Below are 9,866 nucleotides of genomic sequence, written 5' to 3'. Positions count from 1 at the left end.
CCCCATCTGGGGATTGACTAGCAAACCGAGCATGTGCCCTTGACCAGGATCAAACCCAAGACACTGTCCACTGAGCCAAACCAGCTTGGGCAATAATCAAGATTTTTAAAAATCATGTTATGTGTGAAATGCCTGTTGAAACTCTAAGTGGAAATATTAATTGGAAATGTTGGATAAATGCTTTGACATTTAGTGGGAATATCATGGGTAGAGGTAGGTGTTTGGGAATTATCTGCAACAGATGCTATTTAAAGCCCTGAAATGAGGTAGAATCACTGAAGAGAAGTGAGTGGAGAATAGAGATCAGAGACTGAGTTCTGGAGCACCCCAATGTTTAGAATTTGGAAAGAACAAAGAAAACCTACAAGGAGTGATCAGTGTGACAGGAAGTGAAGTAAGAGTGACCTCCCAGGAGCCAAGTGAGGAAAGTCTCTCAAGAAAGAGGAAATGAACAATTGTATGAAATATTGCTACATATTGCACAAGATGAGGACTAAGACATTTCCCAGATTTAGCAACATGGGAACCATCGCTGACTTTGACATGAATAGTTTGAAGCATGGCAAGGATGAACCTGTGGGGATATTTCTAACAGAGAAAGGGAGAGGCTCAAATAGTACCTTCCTTCCCCTGGGATCCTGTAATATTTTAGACTTGTATAACATCTTTACCAATTATAATTATTACCTTACTAGAGGCCTGATGTACAAAATTTGTGTGTGTGTGTCGGGCGGGGGGGCGGGGGTGTCCCTCAGCCTGGCCTGCACCCTCTTGCAACCTGACACCCCTCGGGGGATGTCTGGGACCCCTCGCTCCTAACTGTCCGCCGGCTGGCTCATAACCACCCGCCTGCTTACCTCTCCTTAGTGCTCAGTTTGCTGCTCCTTAGTGCTGCCAGAGATGGGAGGCTCCCACCACCACCACCACTGCTGCATTTGCCAGCCATGAGGTCAGCTTCTGGCTGAGCGGCGCTCCCGCTGTGGGAGCCAACTGACCACAAGGGGGAAGTGCCAACATTGAGCATCTGCCCCCTGGTGGTCAGTGCACATCATAGGGACTGGTCATTCTGGTCATTCTGCCATAGTGGTCACTGAGCTTTTATATATATAGACTAGAGGCCGGTGCATGAAATTTGTGCATGGGTGGGGAGATCCCTCAGCCAGCCTGCACTCTCTTGCAATATGGGACTGCTAGTTCTTAATCGCTCACCTGCCTGCCTGCCTGATCACCCCTTACCACTCTGCCTGCCTGCCGGCCTGACTGCCCCTAACCACCTCTGCCTCAACCCCCGCACCCAGGACCCAGGCTTCTCTCCTCCGGCCGGTCACAGGCACCCAGGACCAGGGCTGGCTTCGCTCAGGCCCCAGTTTTGTCAGGAAGGATGTTTGGAATGATGTCCAGAAGACATGTGGTCTATTCAGTCTAATTAGCATATTTCCTCTTAATTAGTATAGATGTTCCTATCTGCTCAACTAATTTGTGAGCAATTTGAATGATGAACTTGTTCATCACCCTCTATACAACACAATAGTAGGCACAATGTAGGTGTTCATTAAATGTTTGTTAAATAAATATGAAAGTATAATCTTAAAAAGAAAGTTTCTACATAAATAAATGTAAACATAGTAGAAAAAGTAATACTTACAAGCAGGATTTAAAAGTGAGTTAGTTCTGTATATTATTGTAAAGTGTTGTGACGCTATAGATATTTGGGTTTACATGCTGAACTTTTAAAACTCTTTTTGTATTTAAATTATTCATAAATTAGTCCTAGGTGGTTTGGCTCAGTGTACAGAATGCTGGATTGCAGACTGGAAGGTCCCAGGTTCTATTCCGGTCAAGAGCACATGCTCGGGTTATGGGCCTAATCCCCAGTAGGGAGCTTGCAGGAGGCAGCCAATCAATGATACTCTCTCATCATTGATGTTTCTATCTCTCTCTCCCTCTCCCTTCCTTTCTGAAATCAATATAAAAACATTTAAATTATTCATAAATTATTCTCCATATCATCTGCTAGCTCTCTCAGTACAACCACTTCAATTTTGCCTCGGAGGATAGTGAAGCTCCAGAGGAGTTCAGGAATTGTCCCTTGTTCTATAGATTATGTGTACTTGATATAAGATTTTATAAATGTGCCTACTTCCTTTTCAGTTTCTGAAGTTACCAACTCACCATTACTGTAAGAAGCCTTCAAAAATTATTATTTCCCTATTCTTTTTTAAAGATAATATTTCTATACATGAAAATCACTACAGTGAGTTACTTTGGGGTCTGAATAACACTAAGTTGATTAATTCTCTTTTTGTTGGAATGATTTTTTGAGTGTTCAGTTCTTAGAGTCATGACTATTAAGGCCCAGAAGCACAAATTATTATGTGATGATTCAAGTGACTTTCTGATTATACTGCTTAATAAAATTAACACTGATGTCTGAAACACTGTCCAGAAGTCAAATGGTGATTTTCTCAAGGGTCTATTTAAAAAAAGTAGTTTTATTTCAGAGGATGAAAGGTGCAACCCTTCTATCTCCAAATGAATAAGAGGTAGTTAGTACAGTTAGTTACTGCAAATCAGTGATTCAGTTATATTTTATTTATCCAATATGGGGACAAGTTTTTATAAGTGTTAGGTGAGTCATTTTATAAGACCAAAGCCAAGCAAAATTAGAGAAGTCCCTGGTTGAAGATATTTTTATTGCAATAAGAAGGTCTCTTTCTGGGCATTGGATACACAGGTGTGGTTAAACTTCGGCATGGAAAATAAGAAGTCATGAATTCTAAGAAAATGACTTCGAATGTCTTGAATATGTGATGCCACAGACACCTCTAGTCACATTTGCCACCAGAAACCAAAAACATGCTACAGATGAAATTAGATAAAAGCAGTTGAACCTTCCCCCCTTTATTTTCATTCCGCTTATCAATGATCCCCAGTACCCAAACACCTGCACTTTTCATAAAGGGCATATATATTTTTTGTATTACAGAGCAACAGCCACAGAGAAAACTGTTCCTGTGGATTTTTCTTTTGTACCCATAGAGCTTCCTATTTGACGGGTTGTGGATTTAATAGGCTGTAATGCTTTTTAAACACCTTAGATACTTAATGCCCCGTGGAACCCCTCAGTGATGGGAAATTACAAAAAGATCTCAGTGCTATGGTCACACGAGTGAATGAGCTTCTTGACGTGAACTTCAAAGGTAAAATGAAATTACCTTTCCCATAAGTTTCTGAGTATCTGTTGACCAGTGACCAGGGTCTCCCATGATTTCACCCAGGCCTCTCTTAAGGACTCTGTTTTAGCCAGGCAGCCAACTCTCAGCTGTGGTCTCCCTGGAAACCGGCTCTGGAAAACATCAGGAGCTTCATTAATGATACAGCCAAGAAGTTGCAACCATAATTATCTTTTGGACACACAGAATAATTACCTTGCACAAACCAGAGAGTAGGTTTCTGTTTCCTTTGGTGTCAGTGTAATGGCTGTTTAATCAGGATGCTTTGGTGTAAAGAGGGTATTTATCAATAAAGCAATCATACAGCAAGTGCACATTATCATCAATTTTGACAAACTAATACAAATCAACAGAGATTTTAAAATTGGAATCTAATGATTATTCATTTTAGTGAAAGGAATAAAATATCATGGTCCTAGGACAAAGTGGAGGTGTACAGCATGATGAAGTAAGATTTTGTCTTTATATTTCTTCTCATTTTTATACACATTAAAAGGTCAAGATAACGTTTATGAAATTGTATTTGTTTGAAAACCAGAATTTCATGTTTTATTTACAAAGAGGGAGAAGTTAATACCTTTTCCACATCAATAATGATCACTACAAATTCATAAAGAAGATTGTATGTCAGCTCAGTGATTTCTTGGTGATTAGAGATAGGCAAAATTTTTGTCAAGCTCAATCACTGATTTTTAACCATGGCATTGCCTATAGTCATTCTTGAAAACAGAGCAACTGGATAACATGCTTTCTTGTATTAAATTAACCCGCTACAAACCAGGTGTTCTCTGCCCTACCTTGCCCTAGATTTAACAGTTCTGAACAGTTTCTCTCCCATACCTGCATGCTATGTACAAATAGAGAGAATTATGGATCGGCTACCTCCTGGCATGCAGGCAATGCCCCGCACTGGGGGGATTGAGCCCACAATCCGGGCATGTGCCCTTGACCAGAATCGAACCTGGGGCCTTTCAGTCCGCAGGCCAACGCTCTAGCCACTGAGCCAAACCAGGTAGGGCTTCTTTCTTTTCTTTAAAAAGGTTTTCTTCCTCTTTCTCTCCCTCTTCAATAATTTCAAAGGGCAGTGCATGTTTTTGAAAGGCAGTTTAGGATAGGGGTTAATATAAAGGTTTAGAGATAAAGAGCCCTGGGTTTGAACCTCGGGGCTAACATTTACTAATTGTGCCCCCCCCCCACCGCCCCGGGCAAGTTATACTTAACTCCAAGCTTCAGATTTTTCATCTGTAAAATGGGGATGTCAATAACCACTTTCAGGATTATTTCGGTGACTAATTGAGATAATATAGTTAAAACACCAGAGTACAACATGCATGAGTAATAGTTATCATCATTGGAAAAAGTAACATGTAAAAAAACATAAGCGACATTGTAATTTTTTCACAGAAATAATATTTGTAAGGTTCAAACAGACTCACTAACACATTGAAAAATTCACCCAAGATGACATTAATAAGAATGTCAACTTGCAGACACCTCTCTCACTCAACTCCAAGCAAGCTTTGTTCAGCACAGGCACACAGAAAAACATAGAAAGTTGCTAACATGATACCTAGAAATAATATGTTTCTGCTCTTCACTCAGACTAAAAAAGTATATCAGAAAGTATATTTGGCTTAACTAGCTGAAAATGTGTGATATGGGTCCATCAAGATGATAAAGTAACACAAAGAATAGCCCTTCATCAGAGCCTGGTGCTTTACAATAGATGAAAAAGCAGAGAGATTTAATTAGCTTGCATGGGCCTGGGTTTCTCTTCCTTACTCTTACAAGAAGGAATCATGCTTTTTTTCTGGCTATTTCCTGACGAGAGCCCTCCTCCCTCCCTCAAGTATTCAGGCTAATTACAACTGGTGAGGTAGTTTCCAGACTGAATAAAAAATCAAAAGGGAAGGGAGGGGAGGCGGTGTGGATTTCAGAGAAAAAATAACTTAAGAAAAAGTATGTTCTCAGAGGGAGGAAAATTAGAGAATCAGGTCACTGAGTTGGAGCCAGGAAAAATCCACATGAGTAGAAATTGGAGCAATGACAGTGTTTTAACACATCCAAAGGCTGAATGTGTTTGCCCAGAGGATGTTCTTCCCCCTCCTGGAAAGCGGCTGGGGGCTGAAAGACCTCTAGGTTTTTCTATGTCATATTCATTCACTAATCAGCGCTATTCAACCAATTGCACACGTGGTCTTACATGAGGTGCCCTGGAAAACGGGAGGACCACATAGCAACGATTATAATCAAAACCACTGGAGACTGTTATTTCAGCTTCTGAAATATGAAGCTTCAAAGGCAGACATGCCTCCAATGAAGACTGGCTTTTCTTTTTTCTTTTCTTTTCTTTTCTTTTCTTTTCTTTTCTTTTCTTTTCTTTTTTTCTTTTCTTTTCTTTTTCTTCCCTCCCCCCTTCCTTTCCTTCCTTCCTTCCTTCATTCCTTCCTTCCTTCCTTCTTTTTTTCCTTCCTTCCTTCCTTCCTTCCTTCCTTCCTTCCTTCCTTCCTTCCTTCCTTCCTTCCTTTCCCTCTCTCTCTGTTCAGCTAAATCTACAGTTTTAGATTCAAGTGCCTGACAATTAAATATCAATAGGGACAGAATGCACTTTGCCTGAAGCAAAGATATAAATGGTTTAAAGGGCAGGCAAAGTGTCTTGTGTCCGTAGACTTTAGTTGAGGTTAAACTCTGCTGATGTGACTTGAATATTGACATCTCAGTTAGAGTCAATACCTCGAAATTGGTGGTGTGGCTTGGCATACATATTTCCTTAATGATTTTCCAGTGTAATAAGAAAATGTCTAGTAGCACTTGACACAATCTTAAACTCCTTTCTCTCCTGTTTTCACCAAAAACTGTCAAAACTTTTTGTTATCCAAATTTCAGTTGAAAATGGGACTAAATACAATTCTGAAAATCTTGGGCCAAAAAATTATTATTTTTGATTATATGGCTAATTATGTTATGTTAAGGTACTACTGGGCCTGAATCTAGGGATTAGGACTTAATGGGTTACCAATACTGCAAATTTAGCTCAAGACATTAATAGAAATGAAATGCAGACCTTTGCCACCCAAACCCAGGTAATCTTCATTTAGTACAGAAATGACTGACATAGAAAAAATATTATTTTGCTCAGAATAAAACAAGAGTATTCTTTTAGTAGCTGGTTTACTCATCTATCTGTGATTGCTGTGTTTTCCTTCATCTGCCCTCTGCTGCTTGCCTGACCTAGTGAGGCATGTTGTAGATGACAAGGAGTAGGTTTTATTTTGTTTTATTTTGTTTATCTGGCCAATCCCAGATACTAATAATGTGCTAAAGTATTATCCCTCTGTTTCTTCTCAGTATGACTTTCTAACTCAGTGCATAGCACTTATAATTCCAGTGGGACCTATGGTTCTGAACCTTTGTTCTATGTGTGAGTCTAATGGAGAGCTTTTAAAATACAACAGTCCCTGACCAATTGGATCACATTACCTGGGATCAGGGCCTGAGAGCTAACCAGGACCCTTTAATTTAGAAACTGCAAAACTATGTCCCAACTACCATGTTTCACTTATCTATTGCTGTGTGATAAGCCACCCCAGTACCCAATGGCTTAAAACAATGAGTGGCTATTTTTGATGATTCTGTGGGGCAGGAATTTAGAGCAGGGCTCAGCTGGATGGCTCTTCAGCTCTACACAGTGTCACTTAGAGTCACCCAGCTTCATTCAGTGGGCCTACAGATCCCATGAGACTTCATTCACCTAGCTGGACCTCAGTGATCTTCACGTGACCCTCTTTCTCCACGTGGCTAGCTTGGGCTTCCATTCAGCATGATGATCTCAGGTTAGTCAGACTTCTTAGATGGCATCTAGTTTCTAAAAAGAGAGGAAGCAAAGACTGCTAATCTCTTTTAAGGCTTCGCTTAAGAACTATCAAATCACTTCCAAATTCTATTTGTCAAAACAAGTTACAAGGCCAGATCAGCATCAAGGGGAGGAGAAATATCGGTACAGGGGCTGACGTACTGCTGACAGCCATAGTTCATGACTATGGTTCATGTACCACCAGTTCCTAATTATAAAGTCATGGCAAACATTTCTAGCCTATCATGGCGTTCTCTCCCATTGGTCCTGAACAATGTCTCAGAATTGTTCTCAGCACTACACCTCCAATGTCAGAAGTCAATAAATTGGAGTTACCATGCACTTTAAGATATATTCCATGCTCTATTGGGAGGAGATGAAGTTCTAAACTCTTTCTGCTGTGGCTTAGGAAGCAGAGGTATTAGTAGAGTATTAGCCAGGAAGACCAGGATAGTGCCAATGGCCTCATGGTCCTGGCTGGGGAAACTCAAGCTCATGAGTTCTCACAATATACTTATAAACTGGGAATTGCAGATTTTGTTATTCTTCTCATTTATAAATGGGGAAACTGAGGTTGACTCAACACAAAGTGCTATTTTAGGTGCTGCAGAGAATATAAAATGTCCTTAGATCAGCGGTTCTCAACCTGTGGGTCGCGACCCTTTTGGTGGTTGAACGACCCTTTCACAGGGGTCGCCTAAGACTGTCCTGCATATCAGATGTTTACAATTCATAACAGTAGCAACATTACAGTTATGAAGTAGCAATGAAAATAACTTTATGGTTGGGTCACAACATGAGGAACTGTATTTAAAGGGCCAGAAGGTTGAGAACCACTGCCTTAGACATGGTTGCAATTCTTAATACCATTTATTTTGGCAGATAAAAAGCATTTGAACAACTAATTCTAATACCCAACAAAATGAACTAAAGATTATCAGAGAAGTAGGAACAAAATGATTCTGGAAGTCAAAGGCAGGGAAGATTAATTCTGACTGAAGGAATCTATCTGGCCAGACTTCATGGGAGATGAAGATGATAATAGGATAGTTTCTCCAGAGGAGAATGACTTGATAATCAGATAATTAAGAGGAATAATGGAAAAATTAAGCAAGTCATAAAATATTTTTTTTGCAAAAACATCCTCTTTAAGATCATACTATAAAGAAAATATGCCATTTCAGGACATCATAAATTTGAGTTTAAAAATTATAACAAAACTATTGTTATAATTTGTTCATTCTAAGAATCCCCATATAAATATGCATCAATAATATAAATATCTGCATTTTAATAAAATTAATTTCATAATATTAATTTTCTTTTTCAAAATGAACATCCAAATCTACCTTTTTCATTACTTACCATGAAATTTAAAACCCTATATTGGTTGATTCAGTAAAAGTGGAATTTTTCTGGAACCAGTTATTTTTTGGTTTTAATGTTAATGCAGTAAAAGTGCTTGCTATATAATGAGCGCTTCATAAATGTTAACCATTTCTTATTATTTTTAGTAAATGTTTTATTTTATAACAGTTTTAGACTTACAGAAAAATTATGAATATAGCATGGAGTTTCTATATACCTCACATTCAGTTTCCCTTAATAGCATCTTACATTTGTGTGGTACATTGCATGGCACATTTTTTATAAAATTTGTGCACTCAGGGGGGTCCCTCAGCCCGGCCAGTGCCCTCTCACAGTCTGGGACCTCTCAGGGGATGTCCACTTGCTGGCTTGGGCCTACTCCCCAGGGGGATCAGGCCTAAGCTGGCAGTCAGACATCCTTCTGGCAGCCTGGGAGCCCTCGGTGGATGTCCACTTGCCAGTGGGGAGCAGGCCTAAGCTGCAGTCGGACATTCTTAGTACTGCTGAGGAGGTGGGAGAGGCTCCCACCACCACCGTTGTGCTGGCAGCCGTCAGCCTGGCTTGTGGCTGAGCAGAGCTCCCCCTGTGGGAGCGCACTGACCACCAGGGGGCATCTCCTGCATTGAGCGTCTGCCCCCTGGTGATCAGTGTGTGTCATAGTGACCAGTCATTTCCAGTCGTTCTGTTGTTAGGGTCAATTTGCGTATTACCTTTTTATTATATAGGATAGAGGCCTGGTGCATGGATGGGGGCCAGCTGGTTTGCCCTAAAAGGTGTCCCAGATCAGGGTGGGGGTCCTGTTGAGGTGCCTGGCCAGCCTGGGTGAGAAACTGAGGGCCATTTTCAGGCTGTCAGGCTGGCCAGGCCCACAGGCTAGAGGCAGGTATCTGGGATTTATTTAACTTCTATAATTGAAACTTTGTAACCTTGGTCCGGCTCGAAGCATGGGTTGCCCCTGGCAACCTAGGTTCCCAGCCCCTCCTTGAACAGAGGCCACGCCAGCTAGAAGCAGGTATCTGGGGTTTACTTATCTTCTATAATTGAAACTTTGTAGCCTTGAGTGGAGCCCAGGGCCAGCCAGGCAGGTGGGAAGCTTGGCTTCCTCCATTGCTGGGGGTAACCCAAACCTCCTACTCGCTCCAGCTCTGTGGTCGCTGCCATCTTTGTGACAGAATGAGGGAGTGATGGTTAATTTGCATATTACTCTTTTATTAGATAAGATAAGGCAATATGACACATTATTATTATCTAAGGTCCATACTTCACTCATATTTTCTTAATTTTTTACCTAAAAAAACCCTTTTTCTGTTCCTGAATTTCATTCAAGATACCACATTAAATTTGGTAGTCATGGCTGTGACAATTTCTCAGACTTTCCTTGATTTTGATGACCATGACAGTTTGGGGGACTA

This window comes from Myotis davidii, unplaced genomic scaffold, assembly GCF_000327345.1.
Source record: "Myotis davidii unplaced genomic scaffold, ASM32734v1 scaffold656, whole genome shotgun sequence".
Lineage (NCBI taxonomy): Eukaryota > Metazoa > Chordata > Mammalia > Chiroptera > Vespertilionidae > Myotis > Myotis davidii.
The sequence above is the reverse complement of the archived record's forward strand: the minus strand, read 5'-3'. Positions refer to the sequence as shown.